The 16156-nt window shown below is 36.9% G+C and overlaps 1 protein-coding gene across 18 annotated transcripts in view; it reads right to left on the bottom strand.

Annotated features, from left to right (window-relative positions):
• The window catches only part of GTDC1 (glycosyltransferase like domain containing 1), a 338529-nt gene that overhangs the window by 224634 nt on the left and 97739 nt on the right, over nt 1–16156 (bottom strand). The window lies entirely within an intron of this gene.

Raw genomic sequence — 16156 nt, 5'->3', positions numbered from 1 at the left:
AAACATAAGAAACATTCCTTCTGTTACAAAGGGAGAGACACACACAAACAGACTTTCTTTTAGACTCAACAAGCACAAAGTTTCTTACTTTTGCCTTTTACATTTCTATTTCCAAACTGCTCACACACAGGAGGAAGAGGTACCCGGGTGTAAGTCACAGCCTTGGCCGCAGAGGAGCTCTCAAAGCAGAGGAGTGCTGGGTGTAGGTGACACTGGTTTTGAAAACTCTTGGAATGCTGACACCAATCCAGCATGATTCCCCAAAATCAGTTATGCAGACAATAAAACCCAATTCCCACCAACTACCTCATGAGATATGATCATCCAGCATGCTGGTAGAAGCTTTAAGACCTTCCAGAAATATTACTGAAGCTTCTTAGTGGCCAAAAGCAGTGAAATACTCTCCTGCCTGCAAACGTCTTTGTCCTAACCCATCCTTGTGGAGCATGTGTACCTGCTACTGAGAGTTTTTTTATCAGACTAAGAGACGCAATACGGAATTGTAAATTGGATTAGTAAGGTGCACTTTTGTTATCTGTTCTCTCTATACAGAATAGTGAGAACCTGCATTTCTTGATTTGTGTCTAGTCCTAGAGCAACCACACCAAATGATCCACCACCTTTTAAGCCCAGCACTATAGTAAGAGCATGACATAATCTGAAATGTTTAGCTGTAATTCACTTAAAAACTAGTACAACCTCATTGACTTCCTTATCGAACAATTTATTGTGCATTTACAGACTGGACAATGAAATAGAGGAGGTAAGGTATTAATGGTGACACTATTTGGCAAGCTCATAGCGCAGTTCATTCAAAAGGCAATTTTAAAATTGAATGAAGAGGTTTGACTAGGCAATAAAAACAGCCACAATGCCAGTGAACAGTACTTAGGAGGAAACCCTCTAATTATCCTATTTATAAATCAACAGCAATTTTACTGATGACTTCTTCTCAAACTTGATTAAAATAACTTCAAAAAATTAAAAAATAATCAGATCATATTTATTTTATTAAATTACAATTTTAAAGTATTATTGATTCTCTCCATAAATGAAAATGATAGAAACTTGAGGACAAGAATGAGAAAACATTTTTTAAGAGAAACATTTGTACAACACTCTGCAACATAATTATAGTGCTGCCCTTGGGGAAGGGATTTTATTTTATAATGAGAATGTTTACACTGTTATGGGGTTCAATCTATCTGGGAGGGAAGGTTAAACTTCTTTCCATTAAAGACAGCCTTATAATGAAAAGCTCTGAAAGGAGAATGGAGTCTAATATAGTAGATGTAATGGCCTATTAAATGATTCACACACACAAAATGAATCAAATTCATTGTATCTTACTGTTCTTTTATGACAAAATTGTTGAAAAAATAAAACTATTGTTAAGATAATTGCATATTACATATACTGTATTACTGTAACTACTATTCTTATTGGGTGACCCAGAGTCTACATTTTAGGTACATTAATAGGACATTACATTTTAAATACTTTATAGTATTGGAATGTTGCACAAAAATCCCACTTTCACTCTGAAGGCAAAAATCAATTCAGACTTTAAGTCATGCTGTAATTCTGCATCATTCTTTTTCAATTAAATTTTTGCATACATTCTTTATGATGTCATTTCTATATTCCTGCAACAGATGTTTGTTTATATCCCAATTTACTAAAATGCTGCCGTACTAGTTCCTGCTATTTTGAACGTAACCTCCACAACTAGCTTGTGTTTCCAAAACATGGTACAATAAGTGTTTTCTTAAACTTATCCCCCCAATCTACTGCTAAAAATCAGCACCTCTGATCATTACACAGTAATGGACATTGTTCTTAAAGGAACTTGAATGTAATAAGAAATTAAGTAAAAGTCACAGAACATATCTAAAGATACATGTATATAAACAGACCAAAAAAAATGGGTTTTTCATGAAGGATTCAAAATTGTTTTCCCTTTGTCAAGACCTGATTTTACATGAGATCTATAACACAATAATTTGGCCTACAAATTAAGGGCTCTGTAATAATAATTACTGTTCATTAAGGAGCTAGTCTTGCAAACACACATGCAGACCAAGAAAGTCAATATGACTGTACTTACTCATCTATAGAACTGTCCATAAGTACACAGTTATACTAAACATAAGAAATCCAATATTATTATCTTTTTTTAGGGCTAATGCTTCTCGTTAATGACTGCATTATCTTCATGTGTTGGAAAGTCACAGGATGTACCAGGTGCTATCACAATGCAAGCAAAAGTACTAGTAATATGGGAATGAGAACATACTTTTATCAAATGACTGAAATATCGAAGCAGCAGTGGCCAGAGTGATCACTTTTCCAGACTAATGGCCAAACCCTGGGACACCACAAGTGGTCAAAACTTCAGATTTCAAAAAGTATGAAGGTATGCTTGTAGAACCTTTTGCAGGTATACCAGGAACTTCAAATTACTTAGAAATGTCAAATCATTTCAACTGAATTTCATAAAAAAAATAAGGCAGAATTTCTAAAGTCTTCTGATGTTATTTAGAATTGTCAAGGGAGTACACCCTTGCAGAATTTGGTCCTTATATATTAATGAATAAGTCCTACCTATTCAAGCATTTGAAAACTACCACACTTTTTCTGAGTCTAAAGACCCCTTTTCAGTATTGAAAATATTTCAGTATGTTTGTTATTATATATGTTATAGGAGGACAGCTTAATGCAAGCACCAAAGCATGAGGGGTGCATGAGGAACCACAGCAAACACTGCTGCCTCTATCCAGCTTCCTGGGAAAGCTGTTCAGTCACAGTGAAAAGCTCAACATTTCTCATCCACCACTGGCTATAGAAACTAGCATGTTTTAAACACGTTCAGCTCCTAGGCTACCCATCCTTGATGAATTTTTTTAAATAGAATTTAAAACTATTGAATGGCATAAAACTATTTCTTAAAGCTTTTAACATCAAAACTGAAGCAAGAAAAAATCAATTCATACATACTTTAAATATATGATGGTTAGAATTCTTTTATTTTCCTTTTATTAGAATTTGAAGTACCAGATATAATGCAAATTTTATAATCGCAAGTCAGACTAGTTTCTCCTGCCCCTGACAGCATCGTCCAGAAGACAAGCCCCATTTCCCAACCACCAGTCAATTGCTATTAAACATGCTCACAATAAAAAAAATTAATCATTCACATCTCATTGAGGCATGCAGTACAGGAAGGTGAGAAATTAGAAAAACATCTATTTTCAGAAACGAGAAAAGCACGGGAATATAGCAATCCATTTACCTTGCTTATGAAAGTAAAATATATTGTTGAGGATAAAGTTCTACCCATGAACAAGGCAGTTTTCCACTCAGACTACCACACAAAAGCATGTGATACATAAGGAGATAGAGAAATTACCAGTGTAAAAGGTAGTAAATATAAACTAAAAATAGCAAGGGTTATTGAGGCCAAAATTAGGTTACTTTTCAAAGATGCAGCAGTAAAGACTAAATGTGGAAGTCTGAAAAGCAGCTCAATAGTTTTAGAGAACAGGCAATAGTGAAATTAGTCCATTGAATAAATAGACTCCTAATTTACCAGTGAAGGAGCCACTCAAGAGTTTCCACCAGCAATCAAAGGTAGACAAGGTAGATTTTCTTGAAAGGATACTCTAGTTTCATGTGGAAAGACTATAGGCCTTGTTCAACATTAACTACTCTACTTGGAGTAAAATAATTACAGTAATGTACATTATCCAGCAGATGCTTTTCAATTCAGTCATTTAGGACTGCATGTACATGGTATGAACATTCATTCAGCAACCACTAACAGTGAAGGTTCATCAAATTAGCTATTTATTTTCCCTTCTAGTATCTGTTTTCAGAACCTGCCTTATCCTCTCTCTATTAAAGCTAGATTACCCATACTTCAGGCATCATTACTGCATTGGAATAATACTGACACACCATACTTTTCTAATGGTTGCCCATAGCTATGTACTATATAGGCGGATGAGCTGCACATCCTCCCTAGTCATTGCATTTTGAGTATCTGTACTTACTGAACAACTGCTCTATGGGGAGTTTAATTTCCTAGATAAAGTGGAGTATCACTCAAATTCCCACATGAAAAGGTTAAAGGAGATAAAGTAAATAACAGAGCATAGACTTCTGAAGACTATAAAGTACTCAAGTCAAATTTCATATATCCAAACAAAGCATCTTCATCATTGTGAGGCATCCTTCTTGTTAACATTTGCTTTTGAAACTTCAAGTTAACAAATGCTTTCCAAACTCCATTTTTGTCAAGAAAAATCCATTTGTTTTCTTTATAGTAGGTCTTTTAAAAGGGAGTCATAACTGATGGGTTACAACATGTTTCTACCTTTTCAATCTGAATTTCATAAGAATAAAATAAACCACAAATGAAAGTGCTTGTACCAGGCACATTGAACCTTTCTTCTTCTATTAGCATATCAGTCTGCAATCATAACTAGATCAATAGGGAAGATATCTGCTTAAAAGAGCACCATGCTTTCTTTTGTCAGAAATTCATTACTTTTTATTAGGGTCATTGCTTGAAAACTTCAAAACACCATATGGACCTAATTGTGGTTTATTTTGGCAAAAAGGAAGACACTGTAGAACAATTGAGGCATTACATTCTACAATTCCATTACTTTCATCCCTCTCCGTTTTATTACTGTGTCATTAAAGGCAACTTGAGTGAGCGAAGAATTATAGTGTCATGTGTACGGGCTAGTAGATTAATAACAAAACACACTCAAGTTTAAAGGTATCTAACAGCTGTTTTCATTATTTTGTGTAAATACGCTTGAAGCATATCTATCTGATTAGTGGATAGAGTGCTCTTCTCTGTCACATGCCACGGGCACTGCTATGTGCAAGTAATCAAAGTGCTCAGAAAATGAGTTTACATTGTTCACTGCTGAAATACACAAATGTCAGAAAGTGACTGCGCATCAAAGCTTAGGCAAATCATCTGCTGCAAACAAACAGACTCCAATGCACACTGCAGCTTTAAACATTCCTCTGCAGCACAATGACTGAACTTATTGCTAGCCCAAATGAAGTGACACTCGCAGAATATTAAGTTGCTAACATTTAGATGCACTGGCAAGTTCAGCACTGGGTACCTCTGAAAAGAGCTCAGCTGCTTTCACAACCAATGATATACTGGGTTAATGTCATAATAATGCACAACTTTAAGGATAACATACATGATTTCACTGGGGAAAAGAAAAAAAAAGGTAATTTTTTACCTGCTATTGTGCTTTTTAAAAACATAAATTATTATTATTATTATTAATTATTGTGATTATCAGGAATCCGGACAAATAATCCCTGCTTTTATGGGCAACAAGCTCAGGCCAGGCTGGACGTCAAGGCTAGGCTGGATGGGGTTTTGAGCAACCTGGTTTAGTGGAAAGTGTCCCTCCCATGGCAGAGGTTGAAACTAGATGAACTTTAAGGTTCCTTCCAACCCAAACCATTCTAGGACTCCATGAACAAAAGGAAGCCACTTTAGCCACATAAACAAAGTCCAATCCTCTCTTTTCCATATATAGTCATGTAATTCAAAATTGGTAATTCAAAATCAGATGGCAGATAACAGAAGTGAACTCTTAAACCAAAAGATGTCCAATGAAGTTTGAGGAAGGACAGACAAAATTTCAGTCACTGAAAGGAATTACTGCATTAGAAGCCCTTTCTGTGCTCCACTTGCATCTAGTGCAGACTGAGGCAATTTTAGTATTAAACTCTTCTACACAAGGATGAAAATGAAAGAACCATACAGACGCATCAAAATAAAAAAAAATTAAATAAACTCATTCTGACTCCAATGAGCTCAACAGAAGAATTTCTTCCAAATGCTTCAGTGAGCAAAAGTAAAATGAGGCAAAATCAAGAAGGATGCATACAAAGCCATGGTACTGAAACATTTTGTCTTTAGGCAGTTTTTGCTGAAGCACATCTCACCTAATACTTTCCCCAAGCACTGTGATTGTCAGCCCTTGGCATCACTTCAGTGTGTGCTGTCTTCCAAGGGATGTGCAGGCTACCACAAAACAACAAAGTCCAAGACCGATGCCTCAGAAAATCCAGAGAGTCAATGGAAAAGTTGTTGAGGGACCAAAAGCACTGGCCGTGATGTGGCTTTCTTCAAAAGCACTAAAATGCCCAGATGAACCCAGTTCATCTAGACAGGCAAAAACATTCCTCTCAGTTTTTTTTACCTTCCCACGACAGTCATTACTAATCTGGCTAATAAAAAATTCATCCCAATCCCAAATGCAGCCAGAGTTTTAACAAATGAGCAAGAGATACCTTGCAGGACACTGCTCACTTATGAAATATCTGATTAATGATATACAAGTTAAACACTGAGCACAGTATACAAAACAGATTGGTTTTCCATCGTGTCTTTCAGAGGTGCTGGAAATACACCATCTCCTTCGTGGGCCTGTTCCGGGCTCAAGAGTATGGCCTCAAGACTAAAGTCGGTATGTGGCCATCTCATAGTCCATCTTTTTTCCCCTTCCTTTTGGGGTATCATCAGAGCAAACATCTGCAACTGCCTGGCACTATTCCTGTATCAGTTAACCAACCTTTCTATGAATTTATCAAGTTCCTCTTACTTTTGAATAATGTTTCAACAGTCATTTAAAACCAAATGCCTCTCGGGAAAAACAAACAAACAGACAAAAAAAACCCAAACCCCAAAACAAACTGCCCTGCACTCCCTTTTATTCCTTTCCAGTCTGAGTAATTTAAATAATGACCAATTTATACATAGTGGATGTTATAAGGATTATCCTGCAACTTCAATAATTCCTCCCCTTTCATGGCATTTATCCTCTGACTGTATTTATAAAGATTAACATATATTCTCTTCTCAACCTTTATTTTGCTAGGACAAGTGAACCATACTCTTTTAATCTGCTGATGATGATCTTTTAATACAGATTCTCCTAATCATCCTACTAGCAATTCTCTATACCTGTTTCACAGCTTAAATCAATCTATCAATCTTTCTGGAACATGTGTGACCAGAACAACTATTTTTCAGTGCTTTACATAGACCCACCAATCTGTACATTTAAAAAATATCTTTTGTATGGTGTATGAGGATCACATAAGGGTTTTTTTAGTTTTTTTGTTTGTTTGTTTTTAGTTTGGTATGGTGCCACTACACTGCTGCTTGGTGCCTCTCCAGCAGGAAACTGACTAAATGTCTGCACGTTCTTTTCACTCCATATTTACTTCCATAGCCATATAGACTACTTCACCAATTAGAATCAAAAGTGACCAAGGGAAGGAAGATCTGCTTGCTTCTCTATTTAACGCATATGAGAACCAACAGCTGGAGATGAAAAATGCCCAGAGCCTTTAAAAGACAACATGACTGTGAATAGTTCTGGGGGGTTTTGAGGGCAAAGTCAAGTAACACCAATGCAGAGTATCCATGATGAGTATTCTGGCACAGAGAAGGGAACATAACACCAAATCTATCCTGCAGAAATTAAGAGTGTCTGGAACTGGTGCAGAACTGACACTTGTGGTTTCTAAACAAAAAGAGCTCACAAAAGAGGTAAAATGGAAAGATGAGGGCTCTGTCATGATGGCAAGACATTACACACCATTAGCCCCATGGCTGGCTGGGCACTGACGAAAATACAGAAAACGTGGTCTGCTGATGAGTCCCAAGGTTCTAAGGGGGACAGGAAATACAGCACGCCAAAGACAAAGTCTTTAGTTTTCTCTAAGCCTAACGTGAGCAATGCTTAGGAGTCATAGGAAACTGGCACAGTTTTTACGAGGAATTCACGCTAAAATTCAGAGAATCAGAAGTTGACTGATTCAACTTAATATCTAATTCTTTCTGGCTATAGTTAGAATCTATAACATTGGTTGAAAAATAGAGTGAATATAGTAATATCTTGTTACACAATATCCAAACCCCTCTACTGCAAATATGGATTTCTCAACACACAGAATGCCCCACTGCTAAAAAACACAATACATCTTTTATTATACACCAAAGATCTCTTCTCATACATACATATCATAGATCACAGAGTGATTTGGGTTGGAAGTAACCTTAAAGATCACCCAGTTCCAACCTCCCTGCCACAGGCAGGGACACATTCCACTAGACCACATTGCTCAAAGCCCCATCCAACCTGGCCTTGAACACTACCAGGGATGGGGCAGCCACAGCTTCTCCAGGCAATCTGTTCCACTGCCTCACAGTAAAGAACTGCTTCCTAATATCTAATCAAAATCCACCCTCTGTCAGTTTAAAGTCATTCCTCCTTGTCCTATCACTACACAAAAAGACCCTTTCCAGATATTCTGTAGCACCCCCCCTCTTAGGTATTTGAAGGCTGAATATCTGAATTAGAACACTTGAGGAAAAAGAAGCTGCGAAATTGTTACTGGACTTGGATCTCCCCTAGTTCTCCAACTAGCATCCCTACTGCTTGGTGCTTGTATGCCCAAAACTCTGATGAATGTTCATTACTATTCAGACATCCATCTTTACAATAGTAAAGGTGAACAGCCTCCTACCTTGAAAGTGCTTCTGGTACGTTTACATTGGGATTTTCAATTTTTTAAATGTATGTTATTTGAATTATTTAAGGAGAAGAAGTGGAGGATATTTCATTTGGGAGACACAACTGAGCAGGGGGAATGTCCAAAATATAAAATAATAAATGTCCACAAATGCAAAAACAAAAAAAGAAAAAACCTAAACAGACTAAACCAGTCTTAGCACAACAAAGAAGTTATCTGTGATTTAACAAAATTAAAACCAATTTAACTTCCCATTTTGTTATGTATAAATGAAGCATCTGTATAAACTTGTTCCTAAACATTATATAAAGGTCATCTCCATAGGACTGGAGAGCTCTGTTTCAAATTTCCTCCTCAAACTTAAAAGTGTGATTTTATGTATTCCATCATGTCATTTTGTTCTCTTTATTCTTTATTGTCTGAAATCCCCATATAAAGTCTTTGTATCTTCTCCACTGACACCATCTAATCGCATCTCTGACTTTATCTTGAACTGGTCTGCAACCTAGCACACAACAGTGCTGGAAGCACATCCAACCCACTTAAAGTTTTAGTTTCACAATTAATAATGATTTGGAAGGTCATCTACACCACTCTTTTAAAAGGTCCTGCTTCCTCGGGTTTTCATTGTTTTGGAGTTTTTTTCCCCAAAACTAGTACTGCATTCTTTTTCTAAAGGTATTGCCATTGCCCCACGACCAGCAACATAGATTCCTTTGTTCCCCTGAAAATTATTTCTCAAAACATTCTGTATTCTCAGCGAAGAATCTCCAAAAAGTCAGATATCCCTTCCTACAACTTACCTTTTCTGCAATTTGTAGCACATCACCTACTTTCTTTCCCACCATATTACAACAACAACTACCCAGAATATTTAAGCAATAAGCTTCTGTCACTGCCTCATGTAGCAACTAAGAAATAGTATGCCCAACACAACTTCCCTCTCTGTTAACAATTCTGTAAGCATGAAATCACTTTAAAGAACAACAAAAAAATCCACGTCTGCTTCTATGTAATATACATGAATTTCATAATAAAAAATACGGAATTGTCCAAATAGTGAAGGGCAGTATTTTAAAATGCAGAATTCCACAGGGACAGCCTTGTCTATAAAAACCATCTTTCACACACGTGAAGGATTTTAAGTCTGTACCTTCACATGGACTGCAACCGAACTGGAAGCAACCACATCACTCAATACTCAGCATTTAGTTTTGTACGCCACCTCTTTCAACCCCTGTTAATACTGTACTCACACTGAGTGCCAAGCACCTTCAGCTCCCAATAACTGCAGTGAAAATGAGGGTATTTAGCACTTTGTAGGATTCCACCATTAATCAATAGCCTTTTTCTACCCTAAACACAAGTCTGCCATGACAATTTTAACCAATTAAATTTAAACTTACATCTTTATTACAACAATTTGATGCAAACTCTGAAAGGATTTCATGTCTGAATCATACTGTATGGGGATGATATTTAACCTAGTCCCAGCCTCAAGGAGTAAGATTCTGTTGTGAAAAGAAAACAGAAAGAACTGACAGAGAACAGCAGGAAGGCGGAGAAAACCCAAAAGCAGGGAGAAAGTGGAGAAAGCAGGGTTTGCATTCATTATGCTGTAAAGAAGTTAACATAAAATCATCAAATCAATGAAAACTTTTGCTACTGTAAAAATTTAAGTAAAATATATTATTGTTTTTATTCCAAGTAAGTACAGTTTAATTACTGTTTTACTGATGGACCATAAGAATTAAAAGTGCCATCCATACTACTTGCTGATGAAGGTGTCATTTTCACCTCCTCTCCCATGACATCTCTCAACTGCAAACGTCCACACTTATTACAGCAAGGTAGTCTATTCTCCTTACAAGCAACACAGAAATTATTATGCATGGAAGCACATAATAATCCAGTCCAGTCGTGACTCTACCGCTGACTTCCCACATGAATATGCACAAATCAATTAAACCTCTGAATGCATCAATTTCCTTCTGGAGTAGTAATGATGATGATAATAATAATAATAGCTGCCCATTGTATAAGGCACTGCATGCAATATTTTTAATGCCTGCTAATGAAATGTGCTATTAATTATTAGAATGCAGTTTGTTTTTGAAACCCAAGTACCAGCGTGTCTCAATTTCCTATTCAAAGTGACATAACTTGAACATTTCCAAAAAATTGACTATGGGAAAATGCTTACAAGCATTATGGCAAAACCTACTTAAAAATCAAATGGCATTTAAATCAATACGAGAACTTTTAGATCTTAGCAGATATACTGCAGAGAAATTTGCAGCTAAGGGGTTAATCAGATTAGATGGGAGTGGTTATAGGCTCGGTGCCACAGGTTTTGCCCTTTGTGGCTTCTCACATCCCAGACTTGGAAAATATGAGCTGTGATACTGAGAAAGGTAAGAAGCCAGCACAGCCCCATAGTGATAAATGAGTTTGCATCATCTGTCATTAGAACTTCCTGCCAACAGGGTCATTCCCTATTAAATTACCACTTGTCAATGTTTAAAATACTGATTGATAAATGACTGTGCCAAAACTGATAACACGACAGCTTTTATTTTCTAATATTCTTGGTTACCACATTCTGCTACTTCAAGATACAGATATAGTAGGGTTTTTTTTCAAGTACTTTAGTGAAAGATAATTTAATCTAATACAAAACTAACAGGTACTGTGTAATGATTGGTCCTGATATACATTACATACTATTCTTCTTGCCAAAACAAACCTACTGGCGATTTAGCGATATGTGTAGATCCAAGTTTCACATTTCATCAAATGCTAGTAATCTGTTTTATCAATATAAACTGCATTTTAATGAAAAAATTCTTTTCTTCAGTACACTTCACTTTTAATTCCCCAGAGTACAATAATTCGTTCACGCTGTAGAACAAGAATGTTTTACAAGACCTTAACTCTCCAGAGAAATTTCTCTGTAAATACAAAATGCAAGTTTTACGGGAATGTGTTGTATGCAACATGAGCAATACCCAACATAATAAAAAACTAGGTTGCACAGAGAATTCTGCTTAAGTATCCTTGTGAGCTATTGTGAGACTAAATGGGTATTATGATAGCATTTAGTGGAATACCTATATGACAGATTAGAGTCAGTAAAACTATTCTTATCCCTGAATAGATGAAACTACTTTTTAGAAAGTTTTCAAAATGAATACATCCCAGCAGACTGTTCAGCCAGGACCTCTTCTAGAAGGGCACTCTCAGTCTTCTGATGGAGAATTCTGGGGATAATTATTTTGGGGATGAAACTGGCATGTTCTACACGGAAGAGCAGACCGGGGTAACTTCACGATCCAGAGCAAGAATGGGAACTCCTGCATCATCACCCACCTCCCCAATGGCACACAATGCATATACAGAGGAAGCATTACGTAAGAAAGCCCCACTGAATATAGATGCTTGAGGCACCCTTCACTCAACCACCACCCCCTTACTGTAGGTGCAGCTACCTGCACTTACCACTTACCCTGCAGATGCAGACAGCAACTGACCTGCGACTAAAGGCTCTAGAGCTGAAAAATTCCATTTTATGCCTCTTTTGAACCCATACTGCACTCACCTCCCAATAGGTGCTGTGTCCTAGATCTTGACAGCATCCCTCATGCTTGTTGCGTAACTCAGCGTGCCAACATTAACCCTCAAAACCTGCTCTCAGCAGGTGAGAGGAAAGACATTTAGGGGAGTAATTTCCATCACCCAGTTCTTCAGCAGCAAGCCCCAAGGTAGAAGCAGTCTATTGGCATTTCCTAATTATGCTAACTACCCATAAACCGTGGTGGAAGGGAGGCTATACCTACCAGAGAGAGCACGGCACACCATGGAGATGCCTAAGCCACCACCAAAGGCAGTAGCTAGCCTCAGTACCAGAAGCACTATCATTAGCATAGTACTCCACCTAAGCTAATATATGCTATTTTACTGGAAGGTTAATTAGCAAAAAACTGCTCTTCTAAGGTGTGCTGCTTCCTATATGCAAGACAGTTCACTAGAGCTCAGAGCTCACATGGGTACCACTGCTGAACTTCTCTCTGTGCAACACAGACACGGCCCCATTGCCCATCTATATCTTTGAGCTTCCATGGACTCAAGACTCTCCTTGCATGTTGACATATGTATATTTCCCACACAGCAAAGCTATTGTATAACAACATAATTAGATTCCCTTTGTTATCTAAACAGAGGTCTGCAAGCCTGGTCCGACTGAGGCATTTTTTTCTATTTTCCCCAAAACAGGCTCCCCACATGTGACAGTCACATTTCTGTACAAGAGATCCTATCAGCATCTTTTAAAAACTTATGTTTTATCGAGGAACTCCCCTGACTGTCCCTAAAGTAGTCTCTAAATTGCAAATTCTGCCTCTCTTACTACTAAAAAAATATAAAATCACATCGTTGAAAATGTCCTGTTAACTGCACTAAGTTATAAAAACAAATAAAAAAACAACAGTCCAAAATTTTTAATTCTGCATCAAAATGTGTAACAGATAGTACAAGATGCTCGATAACAAGTTCCACTTAAACTATTTTTGTTTCCTCCTGTAATCCTCATCCTCTCATGTTTCTTTTATATTATTTCACCTTAGTCGAATGTGCATTTTGAGCTCTTAGGAACTTTACTCCACTGCTGCTTATAAAATCATCTTCCTCTTCTACCACATAATGATAATAATAAAGACATACTACAGTCAGAGGATTAGAAATGATAACCAAAATCTGTATCACAATTCTAATTTAAATGAATTCCAGGGAGTACCTAACCTGACCTCACCCTGCTGACTGCCACACACACCAATGGATGCAGATGAACCAAGAGAATTCATATAAAATATCACCAAAGACCTTGCATAGGTATTCCAGCAGGCTCTGATGGCAAATAGAGATGTGAATACTAAAGAGAGCATCACTAGAAAGGCGGTTTTCTTCCTGGATCACTGTTTTCCAGTGCAAAAGTGGAAACAGGTTGTATCAAAACAGACTCTATTGATTGCATAGAAAAACAAAACAGGCCCAAAACATTTAGGATTTTATTTACATTACAATAGAAATCATACTGAAATTAAGCCAATGACAGTGTAAGTGTGAATTACAATGTATTTAATTCCCTGTGTTATAAAACCCCATACACTGATATGCAGCATAAACAAGGTAATCTAGTGGTCTACACCTCCTGAAATACCTATGCACTATGAAGTGACAGACTAAACTCTGAACGTGTTTTTCACTCCAGGCTTAGAAGCACTCCAATATGTATTTCTACATAATACACTTCATCAGAATGTATGAAGAGGAGAATTCCAAGTCAGGAATGATAGAGAGTGATTATATATGGAGTAGTTGTGGCACCACAAGAAGCAATATGGAAGCTAGTCATTGTGAGAACCAGAAAACAGGAGCATTAAGTCAGTAAATTTCTTATTCTGCTAAATCAAATCCTTTCATCTCCTCTCATTGTCGTAGTTTGCTCTGGGAGCACAAATTGTGCCCTTATAACAAATATTTATTAAAAAGAAGAATCTTTATAAAAAAGCATTGATAACTTCTTCTCAAAGGCAAAAAAGCAGTGATTAGGTGCCCATCTGAAACATTTAAAGATACATTATACACACACCTAACACTACCTCTAATAGCATTTGCAAGTATTTCCTAGGGTAATGTTCCTTATACCTTCATTTACTCTGTTGCTTGTGCTAGTTTGTGTACCCATCACCTACAGTAATTACATTAAGAGGTAGATATGCTACCAGATTAACCCATGTGACATGCTCTTTCTCAAGGGTCAGATATATTTTGCTCTACAATTGCAATATTAATCTTAAAATATCTTAGAAGATCACCATCACATGCATGAGGATGATCTGACCACCTCTCTCCCAAATCCAAAATGCAGATTATGTTTCAGACACAAACACACCCTGAGACATTCACACACAAAATAAAAGAGGTCAATGAAAAAAAAAATAACTTCACCCTGGTTATTTTGCCTTCAGAATTTTAAAATATTTTCCTAACATCTCAACAAAATTATGCATTTTAAAAAGACTGCAGGCACTGAAATGATTCAGTCATGCAAATAATCACTTACTTACACTGTATGAGTTTGGTTTGGATAAAGCAAATTACCATTTGAAAATAACTTGAAAAACACTCTGGGCTAAGAGCTTGCTTTATAAATTTTAGCTTGGACACAATTTTTCTTAACCTTTTTCTCCTCAGTCTCCACTCCTTTTTTCTCCTCAATCTCCACTCAGTCACTACACTAATGCAGCCTGAGTTAAAGAAAAAAACAAACCAGCATGCAGTTGCCACAACATCAGGTGCATTCAACATTATTTAAAACATGATCTTGAAAAGAAATAATAAATATTGGTTGCAGCTGAAGGTCAAAACCCAAAAAACTTCAGAGTCATGCAGAAGCAGTCCTTCCTTCTGTCTTTTTTTTTAACTCTGATGATACTGGGAATTGTCTAAAAACACCGAGATCTTACACAAGAATTAGTTGTTGAATTCATTATTTATTAGAAATAATAGAACTGATAGTTAATCTGTGTTTCTGCTTAGTCTGCTGAAAAAGTTTTATGGACACACAGTTGTTTATGAACACCTTAATTTTGTCCGTCACTGCTGAAAATAGCTTTTTGATATAATTACAAGTGCAACAATCACAATTAAAACATGAAAGGTGTCCTGCTTTGTGAGATGAGATTTAATACCAGACCAGGACATTAAGAAAATGTGACATCTTCCTCCTTTACCAGTTTGGTAAAGTCTACTTTACCAGTAGTCTACTTTACGTTACCAGTCTAATGATTTTACCCACTTTATCACCTTCTGCTTTGGACAAATGATCACTGAGTGTATGACTTCAGACTAATTTGTCAGGTCTCATTTGACCCCATCTGCCAGGGCTGACAAGTGCAAAAGAGCTGATTTAATATATGAGACAGGGTTATCACAACTTCATCTCCAAAACGAGGCTTGGGCCACATGACTTCCAAAAGTATGCCAAAGCCACAAGACCCTTTTAAAGTGGCTCGATATCAAATATGCTGAGCATTCATAGCATTGCCTTGTTCTTGAAAAATATGATCTCTAAGAAGCAATAGTAGATCCTCAAAGATACACAGGCAGGGTACTGTCCACCACTCCATCCAGGCAGCCAAGTCCCTAAAGAACAGTGGAGGATTTTAACGCACTTGCTGAAAACATAGGTTTTAAAGACTTAACTTTAAACATTGATCTCTAAATTATTTGCATCAGTGCTTTAGAATATAAAGTCTTCCAAGACACTGAAATGCAAACCTTGCAGCATGAACATTAATGGAGAGCATAACCTCAGCTTCTGTACCAAAAATTTCCCTACCCCAAACTACCACAAATGTACATTCAGCCTATGCTCTGACAGAACTATAAGTACAAGCTGGTGGGTGACAAAGACATCAAGTGCGGCCAGAACTTACTATCAGATCAAAAGCTGTATTCTGGCAAAGTCATTATGGTGCTTTCCATCCTAATTTCAGATTTTAAAAAA

The sequence above is a fragment of the Lathamus discolor genome, chromosome 3, assembly GCF_037157495.1.
Source record: "Lathamus discolor isolate bLatDis1 chromosome 3, bLatDis1.hap1, whole genome shotgun sequence".
In the NCBI taxonomy this organism is placed as follows: Eukaryota; Metazoa; Chordata; class Aves; order Psittaciformes; family Psittacidae; genus Lathamus; species Lathamus discolor.
The sequence above is the reverse complement of the archived record's forward strand: the minus strand, read 5'-3'. Positions and strand labels throughout refer to the sequence as shown.